Source organism: Polypterus senegalus, chromosome 9 (assembly GCF_016835505.1).
Source record: "Polypterus senegalus isolate Bchr_013 chromosome 9, ASM1683550v1, whole genome shotgun sequence".
NCBI classification, from domain to species: domain Eukaryota; kingdom Metazoa; phylum Chordata; class Cladistia; order Polypteriformes; family Polypteridae; genus Polypterus; species Polypterus senegalus.
This window is the reverse complement of record NC_053162.1, coordinates 120,979,647-121,004,129: the sequence shown is the minus strand read 5'-3', so window position 1 is coordinate 121,004,129 and position 24,483 is coordinate 120,979,647.

The window sequence follows — 24,483 nt, the reverse complement described above, 5'->3', positions numbered from 1 at the left end:
TTTTGCATTTTGGAAATAAACATTTTAAACAGCAAGGAATAAAAGAATGTGCATAGTAAAAATAATATTTACTATGCAAAGGGTACAAAGCAATATTGAATAAATGAACTGATTACATATAGTGCTTTAAACGCTAACAAACCAAGTTAATGCACTACTTCACGTGGCAGTGAGATATTTTTGCATAATAGAGACCATTGAAAGTATTAAATTACAAGACAGAAAAATAAGAAAATAATTAAGTTTTCAGTCTGAATTTAAATATCGGCACAGACAACAACCTCAAAAATCAATCCAAGAAGAGCATTCCAGAGAGCAGGAGCCACAAAGATGAAGAAATGTTATACTGAGAGTTGTGTAACAGGGTTTTGTAAGAGTACAATGGCACATGTCAGAAACTCTCAGCTGTCTATCAGATTTACTGCCTATGATACAATCATTGTTAACTGTGTAGATGTTCTGATGGCTCATATTAGCAACACAGGCACCTACAATTGAACAACTGAATATTACCTCCCCAATGCAAACACCGGTCTTAACAACTGTTGATAAAAGAACTATCACGTTTTTGTGAAAACTGGGCATTGCCCATTCAGTGTCACAACAGGCCTGTAAGGCAGCAGATTTAGTACAACATCAACCTCCATTTGCATTCCAAACTAAGTGGCTAAACTGTTTGTACCAGGATCTGTCTGGACTTCATCTGATAACAAAGGTGTAAATCAGAGTTGCACTGACGTCTCTTTCTCTCTCTCTCTGCATATCTCTTGAACCAGAAGATGTGAAATGGACTCAAGTAAGAACAACAACCTATAATTTAAGGGATGACTACTAGGATGGACAGACCTACACACCATTAGAAGACACTGATTTTTCAACTGGAAGTGACTTTAATACAATCAGGAAAAATTATACACTCACTTAAAACATAAAACATGATCCTGAAGAAGCTCTCCGGGATATTCACTGAACTCTCACTGAACCTCCTGGGAATTCTTTTGGGCACCCTCTCTGGGAATCTCTCAGGGAGGAGGAGATTGAAAGTTTGAAAGAAGTTATGAGCCACTCTTCCTTAAAGAGCTTAATCCAACAAACTCTTCTCTTTGTAATCCTGAGAGCCTATATCCAGCTTTTTAAGCTAAACACTGAGCCAGCCTGAAAGTTGAGAAGCATTTATCACTTAAAGAAGGGAACTTCAGTGTCTAAACCCTTGTGCCGGAAAGATTAATGCTTTTCCCTAAGTTGCAGATGGTAAAAAAAGGTCCTAACAGCAGAAAGCAAGCTGAGAAAGCAGCATAGCAGCACTGACGATGATCATGCAGCAAAGAGAAAGAGTGCATTCCAATGCATGAAGAACAAACTAATAACTAATAAGTAATTAACTAAGTTAAAATTTACTTAATTCCTGCATTTAAACTGATTGTCCCTGGGTGGGCAAGTTAAAATTTTTTCTTCAAAGACTACATTACTTTTGCTCTAAATCCCTTTTTTCCTCTGCACAGTGATGTTAGTCTTTAACTAAGATGTAACACCTGAAGTCAAAAAATCTCTCAACAACAGCAGATTTTTGTTGTTGTTTAAGGGGGTTTACATCCATCCATCCATTTTTCAACCCGCTGAATCCAAACACAGGGTCACAGGGGTCTGCTGGAGTCAATCCCAGCCAACATAGGGCACAAACCAATCCTGGGTAGGGTGCCAATCCACCGCAGAACACACACTAGGGCCAATTTTGAATCGCCAATCCACCTAACCGGCATGTGTTTGGACTGTGGGAGGAAACCAGAGTGCCCGAAGAAAACCCATGCAGACACAGGGAGAATATGCAAACTCCACACAGGGAGGACCCGGGAAGTGAACCCAGGTCTCCTAACTGGGAGGCAGCAGCGCTACCACTGCACCACTGTGCCTCCCACAGGGGGGTTTACAATTCATGCAAAACAGTTGTTAAATTTATAAATCCAATAAGGTTTTGAAAGACCCCCATCATTCTATCAAATGTTGTTCAGAGCATCTGCCTACAGAGACATTTCATTTATGATAGATGCATAGCTTTGTATTTCATCTGTAGGACAGAAAGACTATTATCTATTCTGCTAGGCTTTTAGTGTCATACAAGGCCCTTTAATACAGTAGATGTAATAGAGAAACAGAAATTCAGCTGCCTTCCCTTCCTACATTCTTGGTCAGCCATGTACTTCATCTGATAACATAGTTGTAAATCAGTGCTCATCTGACATCTGTGCAGGCTCCTTCAGACATGAAGGTATCCAAATGGACACCTAAGTTTGAATACAGAAGCACAATTTAGTGAATGGCTACCTTGATGGGCAAATTATGACACCCATAGGTAGGCACTGGTTCTATAACTGGAAGTGACCTTTATCCAATCACCAGATGTAAATCCTTCCTTTAAAAACAAGCTGCATTCATCTCTTCATTGGTTGCACTCTTTGAAACTTGCTCCCTCTCTTAAACCTAAAAAGCTGTTGAGCCCCTCTTTCTTTGGGGAGCCGAAAGCTGACTATCATTTCTCTTGTGGCCCTGAAAGCTGAAATCCACTCTGCCAAGGCAAGCTCTTTGTCAGTGACTCAGTCCAGTGTGAGAAGACTAAGAAGCATTCATTACTGCAAAAAGAGAACTTCAGGATCTAAACTATTGTGCCCGAAAGAATAATGTATTTCCCTATGCAGTTGCGGTAGACACAGCAAAGAACCTGTGAAAAGCACAGCATGCCACAAACAAAGGACCATGTCACAAAAAAAAGTGTACTCCAAGGAAGAAGAATCGTTCACTTGAACCCAGATCTATGACAGCAACAATGCCACACAACATTGGACACAGGACTTGTTATCGTAAAATTGTTTATCTTTGGCAAGATAAATTAGAACTCTAATGACATACTGTAGTAAACAACCAATCTCTTCTGTTTTAGTTTTGGCTGCCTTGTCTGTCTTGCATCTTGTCTTCTATGTAAATATATAAGAAGTTATATTACTTTAATCCTAGTGTTTATCAATAAATTGCAATATTCTGATTCTTAAAATAGTGTGCTTAAGTAAACTTGCTATAAGCCTCCTATACAGATAGGTAAGGAAAATAAAGTAGGAGCTTTACCAAAGTATTCAATTAATTTCCTGCATTGCTAAAGGCAAAACTCATAATGAATTAATCAAGTTAAAATTCTCTCTATTATCCTATAGATCTAGAACTGATCAATCCTGGATAAATTAAGAAGTTTCATACATGACAGCAGTGATGTGCATTATAAACAGCAGTCACATCCACTTCTTTGGCATTACAGACAGTTGCTTCAGTGATGTTTCAGTTTTTACCCAGAATGTTTTTTTCAGTCCCAGCATGACTTTACCTAAGTGCAGTTTCTTTCCGGGGTTTTTATGGCTTGTACTGGCTATTAGTAAGTAATTGGGGAAAAAAAAGAATTTTGTCAGGTTTCAGCCAACAGAGAAATTCTTCCATGTAGAATATGTCAATTGTAAATGAAGAAAATAAACATTTAAAATTTTTGAGTATTTCATAAATAATAACAGCAGGGAAGGGATCAGTCAAAATTAAAATAAATTTTGTTGCCTCTCTAGATCTTCTTACACAGATTTGTATTCCCAACCACTTTCCCACCACAAAGTATCGCAATTAAGCAGGCACTTTTTCATCTCCAACCTGCCAACTCTTTCTCTATAATTTCTAGTCTGTCTTCATTCTGCTAGTCACGCATGACACAATACCCATATGTTGACTTATTATTTAATGGACCTGTGCCCAAGAAATTAAACAATTTCCAGAGATATTTTATATTGTCCATCTCCCCAGACTAACGTGTTCCTCTTTCCACACTGTCATGATTTGATCCAATCCTATCAATACAAGTTTCTTTCTGTTTTAAAAGGCAGAAGTATGTGCTGTCCATGTCCTCTATAGCCATCTTCAACCTTCATTTATGTCATTATCAACATACAGTAATGGGTATACTGAAACGTTGATTGAAAAAGTTTGTACAGTAAGTCAGTATCAAAGGTCTGAAGCTAATTCAGTGTTTGAAAGAAGGACACTGTAAAAAAAATAGATGTGTCATATGCCATTGCCATTTGGTTTTTGTTAAAACTCTGGTGAGAGGTTTCTTAATCTGTTGTATATTTTGATATTTTGTGCAGAAAAAATATTAGAAACTTCAGAATTACATTTAAAAAGTGTAGTAAAATACTATAGCATTCATAGATCTATAGACAGAATAAGTCCATTGTGATATTCCATAGCTGAGAAAACTAGGTTTTAATTGTGTAAGAGCAGATATGTTAGGTTCAAAAGTCAAGCCTATCTCAAATATGAAATCAAAACTAGTTACAGAAAATGATACAATCATATTTCAAGAACTGCATTAATCAAGTGCATCAGGTAAGGTCGGGTTGGGGAGCATGCACTGGTACAACCCACCAAACAACTCAGGATCCTGGTTGGCAACCTTCCACACAGACACAAAGTCCAGTCCCACCCTCCAGAAATGACCATCTGCTGCAGCCAAGTGTTATGTGGGCATCCCTTTTGCCTGGTCCAGTCTCCTGGGTCCTCAACAATGTGGATCCTGTGAGCCGGATCACTTTTGGTGAATCGTGCCACATGGCTGTAGTGCCATAACTGATACCAACTCACAATGAAGGTAAAGTGTCTGCATTGTAGTGTGGCACAAAGTTAAACCAGTGGTACTCAAGGATTCTCTAAGGAGACACAGTAACGTAGAAGCTTAGCCTACATCCACTGGACCCACCAACCCTGCCAATCATACAGTCCATGCAAGCATTGGACAGGGTAGGAGCAAGAATACACCCCTGATGAACCCCAGAATCAACTGGAAAAAATGCATAGGATCTGCCTACACTCTACATAGCACAGTACCAATATACAGGCTAACCATGACATCATCAAATGTGAGGTGATCCTGTAAAGTCTCAGGATGTCCTACAGGGCAGCTCAATCAAGTGAGTCAAACACTTTATGAAAATCGACAAAGGATGCAAGGAAACTCTGCCGATATTCATGTTTTTGCTCAATGAGAGCCCTCAGTGTCAGGACATGGTCGATGGTAGACTTCTTAGGCATAAAACAGAATGCTCCAGTCATGGTAGGTGATGACAGATCCTATTGAGGATGACCCTAACAAGGACCTTACATAGCACGGAGAGCAGTGTTATCCCCCTGTAGTTGCCACAATCCAGGTGATCACCCTTCACTTTCTAGTTAGGAATGACAAGTCCAATTTTCCACTCTGTTGGGATGGCACCCGTCTTATAAATGGGAAAAAAGAGTGCTTGCAATGCCAAGAGGACAGCCTTATCACCAGCTTGGAGAACTTCACCCTAGACACAACAGATCCCCATAGCCTTTCCTACCCTCAGCTGGTTCTCCACTTGTGCAATCTCAGTGAGATTTGATGGTTCATAGCTAATTGGAGGATCAGCCTCAAGAACAGTGGACCCAAAGATGTCCAAAGTCCTACCAGGAGGATCAGCTTTAAGCAGCTGTTCATAAGTAGCCAGCCCACAGGTTTACAATTGCAGCATCAACCATATGGTCTGTTCCATCACCTACCCTGACTGCAACTCTCCGAGGAACAGATTTGAATATGTGTAATGCTTTGATTCCTCTGTAAGTAGGATGTGGGTCACTAGACTATTGATTGCGTTTCACTTGCTCACAGATTCCTCTAAGAAACACATCTTTATCTTCCCTCAGAGCCCTCGCAACTGTCCTTCTCAGTTCCTGGTAAAGACCAGGTTTGCTATCAAGTTGTGCGACGTGACTCCTCTTGATGATATCCAGGGTGCCCTTTAAGATGAAATACTTCCTTCACCAATGCAACCCTCAGCAACCTTCCAGGTTTTGTCATGGAAGGTCTCCCACATCACATTAGAATTGGCAGACTCACTAAATTCTGTAAATTCCTCACACAAACAGCCTTGATCTTGGAGTCTGGCCAGTTACCCTTGTACGTGGTAACCTACTGGATCTATGCTGGATGATCAGAGTAGCAACAACAAGTCTGTGGTCAGAATTCAAAACCTGACCCCTTCTGTAGACCCTACAGTTGTGTAGGAACCTCCAGCATTTGTCCACAAGGATGTGATCGATCTCCTTTACTGTACCACGTGTATTGGAGTACCAAGTTCAATGATGCGGTTCAGGGTGCTGGAACCAGGATCCACCAATCCGCAGGGCCTGATCTTTTGCAAAGTCAAGGAACACAGAGTCACTTTCACCATGGACACAATCCTCATAGCCAGCCCTGTCAGTGACAGTGGTTGCACTGAAATCACCCATGACCAGAGGAGTGCCACTTTGTAGGCACCCGTCAACCATCGAACAAAGTTGCGAATAAAATGTCACACTCACCAAGACATCACTCTCTACAGTGAGAGCATACACGAAGATAACAGACAAGGCACCCATAGAGTACCTTAATCTGAGTCTCATAATACTCTCGTTGAAAGGAGTATTATCAGACACCATTGAGAGGAGCCGATCCACCACAGCATAAGCTACTCCCTGTGTATGACAGCTATCAGACTGACCAGACCAATAAAAAGTGTACCCATCTACAGAGATCTAGCCAGTCCCAGGTCTGCATACCTCAGAGAGTGCCACCACTGAAATGTGGAATTTATGAAGTGCCTCTGACAGCAGAGGAAGATGGTCGTTATGCCAGAGAGACAAGATGTTGTAGGCACATGCCTATCCAGATGGGCCATCTCAAATTACAATCCGTTGCCGTGCAGTGGGCAATACCTCAACACCCCATCAGTTCTGATCCCCAAAAGGCTCAACCGCATTTGCTCTTCAGGTGTTTTGACTCTTTCAGGGATGAGGCTGTCAAGGGTTTTCCCTCATCCCCTTCATAATGCAAGTAGTCTTCCCATTTCGGAGCTGTATGAAGTTTTTACAATGGCTGGACCTCCAATCCTATCACCAACCTTCAAGATTTCTCCTCCAAGTTGGAGGACTGTTTGCAGAGACAAATGCAGTTTAACATCATACACAGGAATTTTGAATCTATTTGAAGTAATTACATTTTATTTATGCTGATTTTTTATTCAACATTTTCATAGTGTGTCTGTAACAAACATGTAAAAACTGAACGTTCTGTATGCAGTGCTGTAAGAGTGGCTAAAGGGAGTCTGCTATTCTCACCTTACAAGAACTCAGTGTCAGTTGTTCTTGGCTCTCGTGTGACCTCAGTAGCATAGCAGAGGAGTCCTCGATGTGTAGGAAGGCACACAGAGATGGTCACCCCGGTTTGTGGTCTATTTCCAGTTTTATTTTTTTTATAACACAACGGTGAATATACAATACCACAATGAGCTACCCAAGAACACTTCTCTTCCCTACTACACCCCCCTCACTAATTGCTCCTCCTTCCATTTAAAATAAATCAATACACTGTAAGAACTGGAGACCAGAGGCGTGGAAAGGTTTGGGGCAGCCACCCGTTTAATGCGGTTTCCCGGCTGCAAAAGTATTTGAGGCATTTTCAAACAGTTGTTCACACAACAGAGTCCAAAACAGAACTGCCTGCCTAAGCAAAGGCAGTGAGCTTTATAGCTCAGAGGGCGGAAATGATGTCGTCCTCTGGGCCGGAACTGGAAGTGACATCACCCTTGGGGCGGAACCGAAGTGACCTCATTCTTGGGGCCGGAACCGGAGGTGGTGTGTCCTTCCTGGAAATGGCGGCTCCTGGTGGGATTTCCCGGGTAAGACCTGCAGAGAACTCAGAAAGAGCGTCAGCGTACCCGCCCCTGGGCAGATGTATAAACAGTATTGTCTAAGCCCTTCAGCTGCTTCCCATGCACACGTGTGTGACAAGACTCCCCCCTCAGCCCAGACCCGTCCGGGTCGGGCGACCTGCACCGAGAGGTCGGCCCGGGAGAGGGCATCGGCGTTGGCATGAAGGGACCCCTGTCGATGAACGAGCGTATATTTGTACTGCTGCAGGTCAAGAAACCACCTCGTGACCCGGATTCGACTCCCTGTGAAGGGCCATCCACTTTAAAGGCGCATGATCCGTCACCAGAGTGAACACGCGACCCAAGAGGTAGTACCGCAGCTGCGTCACCGCCCATTTGATCGCCAAGCCTCCTTCTCCACCGCCGCGTACCTGGTCTCCGTCCAACAGTTTCCGGCTCAGGTACATAACGGGTGTTCAACACCGTCGGCGCTTTGGCTCAACACGGCTCCCAAGCCTGTGTCCAGCGTCCGTCTGGAGGACAAAAGGGAGAGAGAAGTTAGGGGAGATTAAGATAGGTGCTGAAGTCAGAGCCCTTTTTAAGTCACTGAATGCAGCCCCCGCTTTATCAGACCATACCACCGTATTAGGAGCTCTTTTCTTTGTCAAGTCGGTCAAGGCGCGCTCTCTCGGAGAACGAGGCACAAACCGGCGGTAGTACCCGCCAAACCGAGAAAGGATTGGACTTGCCGCTTGGTTTCGGACGGGCCAGGCCATTATGGCTTGCAACTTGGAACACTGTGGCCTCACAGTACCCGGCCCACTAGGTAGCCCAAATATTTGGCTTCTCTCAACCCAAGTAACATTTCTTGGGGTTGATGCGAGCCCGGCCTCTCCCAATGTCCGTAATACTGCTGTGACCTGCTGTATGTGCTCCTTCCAGGTGCTGGAATAGATGACAACGTCATCCAGATAGGCAGCACAGAACGAGTTATGGGGCCGGAGCACTTTGTCCACCAGACGCTGAAAAGTCGCAGGCCCGTGTAACCCGAATGGAAGGACACGATACTGCCAGTGTCCGCTAGGAGTGCTAAGCGCGTTTTTCCTTCGGACTCCGTTAAAGGAACCTGCCAGTACCCCTTTGTCATGTCAAGTGTAGTCAAGAATTTGGCTGGTCCCAGTCTCGAGGAGGTCGTCCACGCGAGGCATGGGATAAGCATCAAATCAGGAAACTTGGTTGAGCCGACGGAAGTCATTGCAAAACCTCCAACTGCCGTCAGGCTTAGCAATCAAGGCGATGGGGCTGGACCAGGGACTACTACTTTCCTCGATCACTCCTAGTGCCAGCATTCGCTTGATTTCCAGTTCCACTTCTACTTTCTTTGCCTCCGGGAGTCTGTAGGGTCGCTCACGGACGATCACCCCCGGGTCAGTCACTATGTCGTGCGCAATCAGAGAGGTCCGACCTGGTTGTTCACTTACCACCTCTGGGACGGCGGATAGCTGCTTGAGCTCCTGTCTCTGTCTGGGAGATAGCTGTTCGCGAAATTAAGGGCACTTACTTCCGCGAAGAGAGCAGGGCTGTCCGGAGGAGGGATCGGGATCCCTCTCCTTCCACGGTTTCAGCAGGTTTACATGATATATTCGCTCAGCTGGTCGGCGATTGGGCTGTTTCACCAAATAGTCGACCAATCCCTTCCTCTCCTTAATTTCGTAGGGGCCTAGCCAATGTGCGAGCAGTTTAGAGTGTGAAGTAGGAACCAATACCATGACGCGATCCCCCGGTTGGAACTCCCGGAGAGTCGTACACGGTCATACAGGCGGCCTGTGCTGATTGTGCCTCCTCGATATGACTTTTAGTATAGGTCTTATTACATCAAATCTATCGCGCAACTGGGCGATATACTCCAAAATGTTAGTGGAGGGCTGTGCCTCCCCTTCCCAGCCCTCTTTTAAAATATCTAATAAGCCCCGGGGCTGTCTTCCGTATAGTAATTCAAAGGGAGAGAACCCGTAGAGGCTTGAGGACTTCCGGTAGGCAAAGAGGACAAGGGGAGGAGTTGGTCCCAATTCCTCCCATCCTTGCTGACTACCTTACGTAGCATTTGCTTGAGAGTTTGATTGAATCTCTCCACTAGCCCATCGGTTTGAGGATGATACACGAGGTTTTAAATGCTTTATTTTCAGTAACTTGGCAGTCTCCTTGAGCGTTTCCGAGGTGAAAGGCGTTCCTTGGTCCGTCAGGACTTCTCTAGGAATGCCCACGTGAAAAGACTCCTACTAGTTCCGTGCAATATTTTTAGTGGTAGCCGGCGCAATGGAACGGCTTCAGGGAATCGGGTTGCATAATCCACGAGGACGAGTATATATTTATATCCTCGGGCTGAGGGCTCCAGGGTCCTACTATATCCACCCCAATCCTGTCAAAGGAACGTCAATAAGGGGAAGGGGAATCAGAGGAGCACGGTCCTTCCTAGGAATTTGCCGCAGTTGACACTCCGGCAGGAAATGCAAAAGCGGCGAACCTCCTCATTAATCCCGGCCAAAAAGCGGAGCTTAATGCGCTCTAATGTTTTATCGGGCCGAGATGGCCTCCAAGAAGGTGAGAGTGGGCTAACTTCGCAAACCTGCCGCCGGTAGGTCCGCTGGGACTAGCAACAACTTCGGACCTTCCCTCATGTTCAGCAACCCGATACAATAATTCATTATCCATGACAAAGTGAGGTCCCTGTGGCATGGGCAAATGCGTCGTTGGCGTTAACGAGAACCACTGCATTCTTTATGTGCTTCAGAGAGTCGTCATTCCACTGTTCTCTCTTGAAAGAAGCGGAGTCGCTCTAAACTGAAAGTGCAACTCAGAGAGCGGGTCGGTCTGACCTCAAGGGCGGAGAATCCTCCCTCGCTGCGGGCGCTAGTGGATGGCGTAGTAGCCCGCGACGGTCCGGGAGTATCTTCGTCACTCTCTTGGCCTACCGCCCCACTCCCTGTCGGCTGATTACACGGTGTGGAAGCAGCTTGAGATGAGTCTTTATCATCTATAACGAGGCCAAAAGCTTTTCGGGAATGCTTTCTAAACTACCGCGTTACTGTCAGACCAGTCCGCCCGAGGATTACGGAAGCGGAGGATCCGGTGTACCGCTTCGTAAGCGCGAAGGGTTCCTCGGAGACATACGTACCCCGGGGCGGTATTGTACGAGCGGATATCTCCGTGTATACATTTTAGACTGGTCTTTTCTTAATCCATTGTTGCGGTAGAACAAAGCGGCGAGCAACGACAGACACGTTACTGCGGAATCAAACAGCGCTGTTATCATATGTCCATTAATAAGAAGCTCTCCCGTATGTTTATCCGCCAGGGATTGCTAAGGGCACACAAACAACCCGCCATTGTCCCCTACGGTCCGCCTTGTTCCCGACAGGTCGCAAGCCAGGCGGCCCGGCGACTTGAACAGGCTCTGGATTGCGTGGAAGGGACTGCTTTGTAGGACATAACTCCCGGGTAGTCCACAGAGCGGCTGTTCTGCCTCCCGGGTTTCACAGCCGGCCTCTGGGATTGCACGAGCTGTAGCAGCTCGTCCATGGAATGGAATTCCCCAGGCGGCTGGGCAAATTCCTGGGGTATCGCTGTAGCAGCAAAAACAGGCCACTTGCTGCACTATTTGCAAGGGGTCAAATCAAATGGCGTAGCCACTCACCCACCTGTTGCCAGAGAGCCATAGCCTGCTCTGACAGCCCTTTGTTGGGTTAAACTCCCAGTCTATTATATTCTTCACCTGCCGGCCTGGGGACAGCCCCGCTTAACAGGGACCTTGGTCCCGATGGGCTCGGCTTTCCTACCCAGAAGAGCATACTGAGCCACTCGTGTGTTTTCCCCAGAAGCCAGCCCACGCCTGTGGGTCCCTCTACCTTCTCCACGAGATGGGTTGGTAGCCCCGGGTTATGCTCGTGGAGCAGAGCCTGCACCGCGTCCTTCCTGACCCTCCGGCACTCCCTGCCCGAAACTCGGCCCGGTACTCACCCACCTGGTTCCTTGAAAGTCCGTGTCCCGGGTTCTTCGGGGACACCATCCTGCCGACTACGCCACTGTAAGAACTGGAGACCAGAGGCGTGAAAGGTTTGGGGCAGCCACCCGTTTAATGCGGTTTCCCGGCTGCAAAAGTATTTGAGGCATTTTCAAACAGTTGTTCACACAACAGAGTCCAAAACAGAACTGCCTGCCTAAGCAAAGGCAGTGAGCTTTATAGCTCAGAGGGCGGAAATGATGTCGTCCTCTGGGCCGGAACTGGAAGTGACATCACCCTTGGGGCCGGAACCGGAAGTGACCTCATTCTTGGGGCCGGAACCGGAGGTGGTGTGTCCTTCCTGGAAATGGCGGCTCCTGGTGGGATTTCCGGGTAAGACCTGCAGAGAACTCAGAAAGAGCGTCAGCGTACCCCGCCCCCCCCTGGGCAGATGTATAAACAGTATTGTCTAAGCCCTTCAGCTGCTTCCCATGCACACGTGTGTGACAACACGTTACACACTATTCCTAACTCATCTGTTAGGTTGGGCTGCAAGTCCTACTAAAATACACTGAATAAATTGAACAGAAAAGGAATACAGATCTGTATATCCCAGTTACTATTAAGTGCATTAATACGCTCAAATTTAGTATTTGGGCTATAGAAAGTTGAAACCATTGTACTTGAAGATAGACATATTGGCAAATGTAATTTTACTATAATGTATTACCAGTAGGGTGACACGGGGTGCAGTGGTAGTGCTGCTGCCTAGCAGTTAGGAGATCTGGGTTCGCTTCATTTTTTCAGTTTGCATGTTCTCCCTGTGTTTGCATGGGTTTCCTCTGGGTACTCCGGTTTCCTCCCACAGTCCTAAGATATGCAGGTTAGGTTCATTGGCGATTCTAAATTGTCCCTAGCGTGGGTGTGTGTATGTGTGGCCTGTGATGGGCTGGCGCCCTGCCCGGGGTTTGTTTCCTGCCTTGTGCCCTGGGATTGGCTCCAGCAGACCCCCGTAACCCTGTAGTTAGTGAGTTGGATAATGGACGGATCCTGTTTTTTTCACTTTTAGTTATGCCATTATACCATTAGGAGGAGACATATCACAAAAAAGCTCTCCATACCATAATCAAAAGTGGCAAACATAAAACCATCACAGCAAATATATTTTTAAATACCAAAAAGCAATCTTAAATTTGGGGAAGGACACTATAATGTATTACCAGTAGGGTGACACGGTGGTGCAGTGGTAGTGCTGCTGCCTCACAGTTAGGAGACCCAGGTTCGCTTCCTGGGTCCTCCCTGCGTGGAGTTTGCATGTTCTCCCTGTGTGGGTTTCCTCCCACAGTCCAAAGACATGCAGGTTAGGTAGACTGGCGATTCTAAATTGGCCCTAGTGTGTGCTTGGTGTGTGTCCTGCAGTGGGTTGGCACCCTGCCTGGGATTGGTTCCTGCCTTGTGCCCTGTGTTGGCTGGGATTGGCTCCAGCACACCCCCATGACCCTGTGTTCGGATTCAGCGGGTTGGAAAATGGATGGAAGCTAGTAGTTATGTGATGAAAACTTAAGAAATATAAAAAGGAAAAATTTTGCAGAGAATAATGTTTCTACAGGACAGACAACAAAACATAACTGAGGCAAATAAAGTCCTACACAGCACACCCACCTAAGCTAAAACACGAATACACCATGCTTATAGAAAGACTTCACTGTTTAGCAAGTTACACAAAAAGTCACAGTCAAATATTAAGCAATTAATTTCCATTAAATCATTGTTCCATAAGCAACCACATTCAGTTTTGCAACATGACTTTCTTTAAATCAAAACGAAACTGCTGAAAAGTGTCCAGTACTGATGAAAATATTAAAGACAAGTTCTAGTCCTAGTTGTATTGCTGACGTCAATAGATAACCTTTCAATGCAGTCAAATGAAGGCATGTTAAAAAAGGGTAAATCTGACTGGAAAGCACCGGGTGCATAAGTAGCCTTCATATGTCTTATTTCAAATGTGCTTAAAGATGGAGAGCTAAGTGCCGATAACAGCACACATTTGAAGAGTGAATTTAAAAAAAAATACCTCCTTTTTTGTGCAGACTATTCTTTATTGCAACTTCCAAAGTCTGTTCATGTGCTGTGATATAAAAGAGATATGAAACAGTGGGAGTATTTTTTCAAAATCTACTGGACCCTGTTTCACATAATTCGGATACATATGCATGGAAATGCTGGACATGTTGGTTTTGCAATGATTTCTGATGATTTTACTTTATGTAACAGCATCATTTACGATTTAGTAATGAATTCAAACAGAAAGTAGCTAAGATCCAAGGCCTTAGCATTCTTATTGCTACTCTTCTTCCTTATGTACCTCTTGGTGTCTGTATGTTTTTTGAACATAAACAATTCAAGAAGCTGTGTTTGCTGCCTTATCTAGCATAATTGAACAAACTTTATTTGCAGCTTTTATAAATGATGTCAGATATCAAGTGTGAAATGTAAGTGTCCTGCTAAAAGGGGTCTTGATCACAAAGACACATGGACACTTGTATTCAGACATATCCTACAATTTGAGAATGCATCTTTTCAGTAAAACACCATGGGTTTTTCTAAAAAAAAAATAATAATGCAAAGAGCATCCTGAACAACAAGGTGCAAGTGTGTTTTTCAGAAGCAGTACTTGCAAGGTGATAAAGCTTACATAAACAAATTTACAGCATAATCTTAAATTAGTAGGAAAGTACAGATCAGCAAACATGACCCATCTACTTACTATTGTGTGGATTCTTTTATATTTTTAAAATAACAGGGTTGTGTGAGCTCTAAGCTGTTTTTAAAAAAGAAATACGGTGAATAGAAAATGTAGGCCAAATAATTATTTTATTTATGACTTCTAAACCCGTGACCCTGTGTTAGGATATAGCGGGTTGGAGGATGATTGACTGACTGACTTCTAGAGCAATCAAAATTGGATCTTCTTGTCTTTTTAAATCAGTAAATCAACAGGTTTTCTAATTTGTAAAACTCTGGATAATGTAACCTTTTAAAATTACCTCACACAAAGTAATTTGCCTTAATCTGACAGTTGCATTTTAATGCATCAGCCAGATCCATACAACTACTGACTAAAATAGCATGACAATAAACTGCTCACAGATGCTTCATCACTTGTGTTACTATAGAGAAAAAGCATGCATAAATGTATTTTTAAAATCATAAATTCTTTAAAATCTGCACAAACTTAGATATCATATTGTTTAAAAACTCAAAATTTTAATAAACAGGGTAGCATAGTGACACATTGGCTACTGTTGCTGCCTCAAATATATGGTGTCCAGGGCTCTGATTGTTCTTGGTTATTTGTTCATTCCAACTTGGCCCTGTGAGAGTGTTTGTGTTGGTGTGCCAGTACTTTGACCAGGGATGCTTCTAACCTTGCTCTCAGTGCTGTGTGTTTTTTAGCAGAGTACAGACCTGAGTTGGACTAAATGTCTTTGAGAATGTAATTGTTAATTTTAACAAAGTCTAAGCAGGTATCTGAGGTTATATTTTAAAGGCTGCATTCCTCATAACTTCACCTATTAAGAAGTAATGAGCTGTGCAATCATCAAAGTACAGTAATTCCTTAGACAAGTTATGTTGGCACAGTTTGACACCATTGAAAACAGTATTTGAATGCTCAGGTGGTGCTGCAGTCAGAATAAAATGATGATTGGCCATCCAGTGAACAGATGAACAGTAATTGAGAGAAAGAGAACTTCATCAATATTTTCTCTGTACCTGATAGCAAGATGGTTGAAAGGAACTGTGAAGAAGCTATGAGCTCCATTTCTTCAGCATTATCAACTCTTTCATATTAATAAAAAGTCACAATCTGGCATACTTGTCTTTCAGTGATTAAACTCACATAAATGTATCTTGAATTTGAGAATTTGAGATATTGTCTCATTGCAATTATTTGACTGGTAGTCTACTATGAAATTATGTGGTACCCTGTCTAGTGTGATGCTGCCAAGATCTTATTCAGTACATCTGAATGTTTGGTTTTGGTTGTTTCCTTGTCCTCTACTAGTGAAAGGGCGATTCCAGCCCCAAATGAAAAGTCTGAAAAATGTGTGAGATGGCTGAATCATTGATTGGGGAAGTTTCATAGGTACTGACAAAATTGTTGACAGTGTAGGTAAGGCTATCACATTTCAACCTATGTTCCTACTTTCGAGTTTGGCTAAGAGCTTTGTGAAGTGACAGAAAATTGCGCAGGTGTCTAAGCTACATAATGTTCCTTTTTAGATTTCCTGGGGCCTCATGCATAATGTCGTGTAGAATTCACACTCTAACATGGCGTACGGACAAAATCGGAAATGTTCTTATGCACAAAAAAATCCTGATGCTTAAATCTGTGCGAACGCCAACATTCACGTTCTTCCGCTACATAAATCTCGGTCTGTTTGAAAAGTAGCATGTGCACGCGCCTGCTGTCCCACCCCATCTCCTCCCAGGATTACACCTCTTTGAATATGCAAATCAATATAAAAAGCCCTTAAATTCAGCGTTCTGTGAAAAGACAATGACAAAAGCATGGGGAGAAATTGCAGAATTTCAGCGAATACCAATTGCAGGCAAGGAAAAAAACGTACTATTTGTTGGTTTAAACAGTGGTATAAACAATAAAAGGAAGTTGATTGAGTGACATAGAGTGTCGGAGAAACTCAAAAGCTCAAGTTCACAAAGTCACACAGTGCCCGAAATAAAAAACAAGTTGTCAGATATCAAAGTTGCCATGAAAAGGCGGGTCGTAGCCCACTGTCTGAGTGTCATATGAAAGCTTATTAGGGTACAGAGAAAAAAAATAGGCACACAGTGGGAAAAAAGCACCAAATGTCAACTTTAATCTCGAAATTTCCACTTTAATCACATAGTTTATTTTGTCATTAAAGTAAAACATCATAAACTTATTCTTAAAATTGTTTAATTTACTAGTTTCTCAAATAACATTGTAACTAAAGTAGCACGTTAAATGCTTTGTTTTGTATGTGTTCTTCTATGTGCTCAATGTGTGTGAATCACTACGTGATACTTAAACCAGCTTTCTCTTCTTCGGACAGGACACAGAATCCATTACATTCATGATATTACAGCTCTCTGAATAATTAAAATACTGAGATGTATACTTGATATGATTTTCATGATGATAGGAGTTAAAGCGTGTTATTAAACATGGGAACACGGTGGCACAGTGATTGTTCATGCTTCACGCAAGATGCTTGGTACGCTGTGTGACACCTTCAACGAAATAATTTATTGCAAGTGTACTGTCTCGTTCAAACGTACTAACCCCCAATTCCTGTCCTTACTTTTCTTTCTCCATATACCCAATCGCCACACAATCAGCTCTGTAATAGACGTTAAGCCATCTGTAAGCTTAGAACGCCGATTCTTCAAAACGTTTAAGGAACATTGAAATATCTTTATAGTACATGTTAAATTATTCTATGCATCCAGTGTTGCGCCAGTCTCAGCAAGTTTTATTTTGCTGCATTTCATCTTAAAAATGATATTGTCATCATATGTAAATAGGCACTTTATAAAGTGGCTCAGGTTGTGTAATATAACTGTAGTGCAAGTTTACAGTAAGGTGATTGTACTAATAAGTACAAACAGTTCTACAAGGAGCATTTAATAGACTGATTGAGTGCATTTATAGTTCTTGGGATGAAACTGTTTCTGAACTGCAATGAAAGGCTCTGAAGCATTTGCCATATGAAAGCAGTTCAATAGACAGCATGGCTGAAGCAGCGTGTGCTTGATGCTGTATACTGATAATTCTCTTTCCAATCAGCTGCTGTACAGATACAGTGATATAAATACTCCAAGTGGTGCAGTGAGAGTAATATGGAAAAAGATGATCCGATGTGACAACCCCTAACGGGAGCAGCTGAAAGAAGAAAAAGAAGGTGCAGTGAGAGTAACAACACTAAAGCAGCTGTTGTATTTGGAATAGTTTGACCATTCTGTGGACCATTATATTGTTACAGGTTAATTACAATCAGATGCATTAAACTAATAAACAATCTGCAGTTAATTTCAGTGTATTTATAAAGCCGCGTCAGGGAAGTGGATCTAAAAAAGAAAGGGAAACCACACTGGAACAGTAGCAGTGCTTTAACGCTGGGTGCCGCCAGTCTGCAAACCCGAGCGCAGAACTTGCGTACACCAGGGTATGAGCTACAATGGAAATGTGAACGGCTTTATGCCAAGTTTAGGTTTTATAAATCGCGATTTGAGCGTGGAAACATTTGTATGTAACATTTTTTTGCATATATACAATTTATACATGAGGCCCCTGGTCTTGTGCTGTGACAATAATTGTAGTTTTTGTGGACTTGTTGTTTTTAAAATTAGAGCAGTGATTTTCTCTTGCTATTTTTCTGTAGAGCACCTGGAGCCCAGTGATAAAACCTTGTATTGTTCACACAGCACCAAGGCTTATCTACACCTCTGTAAGTACTCACACAGGCAAAGCTCTCAAGACACTTTGGCCTGAAATACTTTATCTTTTCAGTACACACACTTTTGGATATTGTCCTGGTGGGTGATACACACTATTGCATACTCCTGACAAGTTTTTAGAGTGGAGCATTGATAGACAAGAGCTCATGCATTTCTATGATACTTAAAACTCTATATTACAATGTATGCACACGCATACTGAACAGTAGCATTTATACACTTGATTTGAATATTACTATTATTATTGGCATTTCGTAGTTACATTCTTTACTTTAAACCCCTGAATACCAGCTCACTTTTTGCAATTACTGCAGATAAATGAATATATCAAAAGACACTGTCAATAAAAATGTTTCCAAATGTATATCCAGCAATCAAGGAAGTCACATGCCCCTTTTAACTCCCTTTTTCTCTATTTGTCCATGATGTCTTTGATGCAGTAGGCAAGCCATAATGATGCTCCAGTACACATTTTTGCATAGGATTTCTTTGAAAACACTTATTAAATAGGCTCAAGTTGTTGTATCATGCATATTTACACTAATTAAAATTAGCTAAAGGTGGTTTACATTAATTAATATTAGTTAATATACTTAGATAAAATATCAGTGGTTCAATAGGTCCATCCATATGCTGATACTCTGCAAGCTGGCCTTGGAACCTTTGCAGATTTTGTTTTTTTCTCTCCACTTTATCTTGATTTGTTTTTTTTTTTAATTTTCTCTATCCTCTGTGCCATTTGACCTTATTATCATACTCATCTTTAGAGGCTTAGAATACATTACTTAATATAATAACTTTTCCTTTCTACAAAACAACACTGGTCTACAAAGAGAGACACTGACAGCAGATAAGTGCAACAACTTCAAAAACCTTTTTATTATCCTCTCTCCTTTTCGTCTTCCAGACCCAAGCAATCAAGCTCATCTCACCAAACAGCAGACCTACCGCACATGGCTGCATAATCGAACCCTGCAATTAATATCACAGTGCAGATATATAACAGTTTGGTACTGGGAACTTCTCTTAACACCTCTCAATTAAGTTTTTTACATTGATTTCATATATAACATCATTGACATTTTGACACTTTTGAATATCAACATAATATATCAACACGATATCTGGTGTATGGACTATGTCCCACCAAAATTGTTTTGATGTTGTCACACACGTGCGACTAGGAGGCAGCTGAAGGGCTTAAAGACTAATGTTAAAATGGTAACACATCTGCTCTAACTCTCTTTCTAAGTCTCCTGCAGACCTTTCCGGGGAAATTCAACCAGGAACCGCTGCCTCAACTCGGGACCAAGGTTATTATAGTTTTGCCTTTTTATATTAGTTTTTATTTCTATATTTTTTCTGACCTTATTTTCTGACCCTAACCCTTCATTGTGTATTTTTTAGTTTTAGTTTAGTTTTATTTTACACAGACATTTCTATTTTATTTATATATATATATATATATATATATATATATATATATATATATATATATATATATATATATATATATTAGTTTCAGTTTTAGTTTTAGTAATTATAGTATGGTTAAAGAGCTACTATGGAGTTTAGTTTTTGTGTCACAATGAGACAGAACTATACATTAGCAGGTTTTGGATATAATATGAGTTTAATGTTAGAGGAAGCTAGCTACACTACACAACACGCTTTACTATTTGGTTTTGTTTTTGTATGATAAAAACAAGCATAATCAAAACCAGGTACTGAATATGAACAATTTTACACAATTTTATAATTTTTGAAATATTTTGTATGTCATTTGTGCTGAACAAATCTACGCTGACTGTTGGCACTTTTTTCTTTTCCTTTTAATGCCCCGAATGGGCCAATTTATAATGAACTTTAGGTGAATTTTAAGGTGTGATGATTTTTTACTCTAAATGTCTACAGCACACAACATATCCTGCTCCAACGACAATGTGCTTATAATGAATGCCTTCAATATTTAATTCAAAAATCTCAAACACTGGGCTTTGTTATTTTCTACCAGCCATATTGATCTCTGATTCCATCTCGGGCACAAACAATTTATAGACAGAATTTTGCACCTGCAGGCCTGGAAAGATATAAAAAAAAAAATAAGAAAAGAGATTCTACTGTGTTGTGACAGGTGTGACCATGAAAATCATGCGGGTTAAGGTGCAGACCCCACCTAGCTGTATTGAGGGAAACAAACAAAAACAAGCATGTAGTGTCAAGGTTAGGGACAGTGAGACTTGAATAGCCAATGTATTAGAACAGTAAACCCTTAATGAGCAGAGGAAGAGCAGGTAATAGAAGTATGGACAGGCACAAAATGACAGAGACAGCGTCTGAGATTAAGAACAATATATACCTTATCTAAATCTGTTTATCCAGAGCAGGATCACAGGAACCTGGAGCCTACCCAAGCTTGTTTGGATGCAAGGCAGAAAAAATTCCTGGTATGAAATATATATTTTTTTCATGATTAGTATACTTTCTCTATACTTTGTATACTTTGAGTGCGAAGTGGTAGGTGAATTACTGTTAACAAAAAGCAGGCACCTGAGAAATAAACTGAAACGTTACTCACTCGTGATTTTTCTGTCCATACAGTAAAGTTTTTGTTGAGTAGCACATTCCGATTTCAGGCGCTTGAATTATATTTTGATATACAACAAGTGCAAAGACAGGCAACACGTAAATCACTTTCTATTCCACATACTTTACACACGTATTCAGTTCGCTCTGTCACTGCAAATGCTGTGTGAACACCCAGCCTCCTTCACCAACAAACGTTCACTAGATAAATATGTGTGGGTGGCTCGTGGTGAATGTCTTTCAGTTTTAGAGTTAAAAGTTATAAGAGTTAAAAACTAACTGCAAGAAAATTAATTCAAAAATGAAAACTAAATTATGTTTAGTAAATTATTATTTTATTTCAGTTAGTCTTTCCAGCTACTTTAATAGTTTCGTTGAGTTTTAGTTTTTCATTTCAGTTTTGTTAATTATTTTATTTCAGTTTACAAAAATGTTTTTTTAGTAATAGTTTCAGTTTTGATTTTAGTTTTCATTAACTATAATAACCTTGCTTGGGACACATCACTTCCGGTCCCAGCCCCGCGGACAACATCACTTCTGGTCCTGGCTCTGAGGACGACATCACTTTCTCCAGACTTCCTATAAAGCCTCACTCTCTTTCTGTGCATTTCAGTTCTGTTTTGGACTCAGTCTTGTAAACTACTCTTGATTGCAATTTTTTTAATTTTGCAGCCATAAACAGATTATATGGGTGGCTGCCCCAAACCTTTGCCATGTCTGAAGTTTCGTGCTTTCACAATGTGTTTATTCTGAAAACAAACCAAAAGATGATACAAGAGACATGTTAAAGAATATTTATGTCAATTTACCTCAATATAGGGCGGCACGGTGGCACAGTGGTAGCGCTGCTGCCTTGCAGTTAGGAGACTTGGGTTCGCTTCCCGGGTCCTCCCTGCGTGGAGTTTGCATGTTCTCCCCGTGTCTACGTGGGTTTCCTCCCACAATCCAAAGACATGCAGGTTAGGTGGATTGGTGATTTTAAATTGGCCCTAGTGTGTGCTTGGTGTCTTTGTGTGTGTCCTGCGGTGGGTTGGCACCCTGCCCAGGATTGGTTCCTGCCCTGTGTTGGCTGGGATTGGCTCCAGCAGACCCCTGTGACCCTGTGTTTGGATTCAGCGGGTTGGAAAATGGATGAATACCTCAATATAAAAGTGAGGTCAGCGTGTCCAAAAATGTTGGAAACACTCGCTTTTGCGCTTGTACTGCACATCCGTCTCTCTTTGCAAAAACTAACAGTAGTCACCCATCATGTTCAGAATGAATTTTCGCTGATATCAGTTTTCCATCACCTTTATATCTTGGTGAAATCTTTCCCCATGCTCATCACTGACATCGCCCAGATTTGGTGCAAAAAAATTGAGATGAGAATGTAAAAAGTGCGTCTTCAGTGACATTCTGGCTCTCAAAAGCTGATACGCTTTCAGCAGGTTCTTCACAAACTCAGCATTATTCTCTGCTCTGTGACTACCAAGAAAATTCTGGACAACCTGCAAGAATGCTTCCCATGCTGCTAATTCAGTGGGTTTCAGTTTCCTTTTGAATTCAATGTCAAGCATCAGTTCACGGATTTCAGGAACAAGAAAAACACCTTCCTTATTTTTGGCTTCACTTTTCTCGAGACCAAACTTATTTCTTAAATACTGAAAAGCTTTGTCATTTCTGTCCATCACCTTGACAAAATTTTCAAAGTAATGGTGAATCGAATGAATGAAATGTCCTGAAATGCAATGTTATGTTTACCAATAAAACCTCTACCTACTGCACCGTCATGTCTGAGTTGTGTTTTTATCCTTTAGAGTCATATAAAACCTGGTAATCAGTAACAAATATTTTTTCTGCTAATTAAAAATTTATCATTTTTAAATAAAATTAATATTGACAAGGTAGACCAGGGGTGTCGAACTCCGGTTCTGGTGGGCCGCAGTGGCTGCATTTCATTCTAACCATCTTCTTAATTAGTGACCTGTTTTTGATGCTAATTAACTTCTTTAGCCTTAATTTTAATTAGCTTGACTCAGTCCCCTTAGTTGTTTTTTCCTTAATTAGAAGCCAGTCAGTAATGAGACATTAAACAAGCACGACATGACCACCTCACCTGTACCCATCAAACAAAATCTGAAAATATGAAGGTCTCAGTAAGGTTGATACCTCAGGTTACCAAAACATTTTGACTGAGTTCTTAGAGAAAAACAGAATATCAACAGTTTTGGAATTATCTGCTGTGGCAGAATGAAAGCAGCAACAAGCCATGGAATTGAATAAGGGGTTTAATTAGCAGCAAAAATCGGCTTCTCATTAAGGTACTGGTTGGAGTGAAATTGGTTGGAGTTTAAAGACCCAATTTAGCTGGTCATCTGTCATTTAATGAAGAAAAGAATCATGTGAGAGGACTGAATCCTTTAAAACAGGACTATTAAAACAGAGGGAAAAGAAGTTAATTAGCAGTGAAAACTGGACACTGATTAGGAAAGGGATAGAAAGAAAACCTGCAGCTACTGTGGCCCTCCAGGCCTGGAGTTGACGCAGTTTGAGGTAGACAACTCACTGCTGTTAGTAACATGTGGCGAATTCTTTTATCGCAATGGCATCCCTAGTGGAATTACCGGTGTTTATCAAAATGGTTATCCGACTTTACTTTCCAGTCACCCTAGTTGTCCAAGGCCTGGAACATCATAACTAAAAAATGGGATGTGCTGGACGAAAACAGTTTTCAGATTTGGAGTCGGCAAGTGAAACCTGTTAAAGTAAAAGTGAAAGACTCCCAGTAGCAAAATGCTTGTTAACCAGTGTAATTACACGTCAATTTTATGTAAGCCTGTGTTAAAATATTTTTTGTTATCCTTTATTATTCCTAATGTGAACTAATGTGATCTATTTTTCTTTTATTGTAAATGTTCTTTTGTACATCTTCTGAAGCACTTTGACCTGCATTCTACGTATGAAAATAAACTATGCTATTGTTGTTGTTGTTGACCTCAGAATAGGGTCAATGCAATTTTAGATTAAGAGAAAATATGAAACCTGGTTTGGGCAATCATTGATGATATCCATCCACCATGCTCCTCTATTGCAGGTGTTTGGATATTGCTTAGAAGGAATGAATAAATGTGTGGACAGACCTAAAAAAATACTGGCAGGATCAGAAAAAGCCTAAGAATGAAAAAACTCGGTTTTTTACTGTTCATCCCCAAGTTATACTTATTTTTCCCATTGAGAATCAGTTATTGAAAGTGACATAACATAACATCACATAAAAGTCTTAACCCCACTCATTCCAACTCAGGGTCATGGGGTAGCAGCATAAGGTGCAAGGCAGGAACCTATCTGGTAATGTTTCATTAGCTTTTCTGTTTAACAGTCATAAACTGGAACTCACACACCTCACCTCCCATTGGCTTGATGAATATTTTTAGTAGCAGCTTTGTTATTCTGACTGGACCATGACAGAAAACTCAAAATACACACTAGTTTAATTTTCATGATTTTCAAGACATCTATGAGCAAGTACTGTATTTTTCAATCTGAGAGCTACTGAGGCCCACATCCATAAGCAGCTTTGATGTGTTTTCAATTGACTCCCCTTCTGTAGAAAAATTCACCTAGTCCATGTTTTGAGGTGTCTGCCTATAGGACTATCTATTGAAAAGAATTAAATAATTT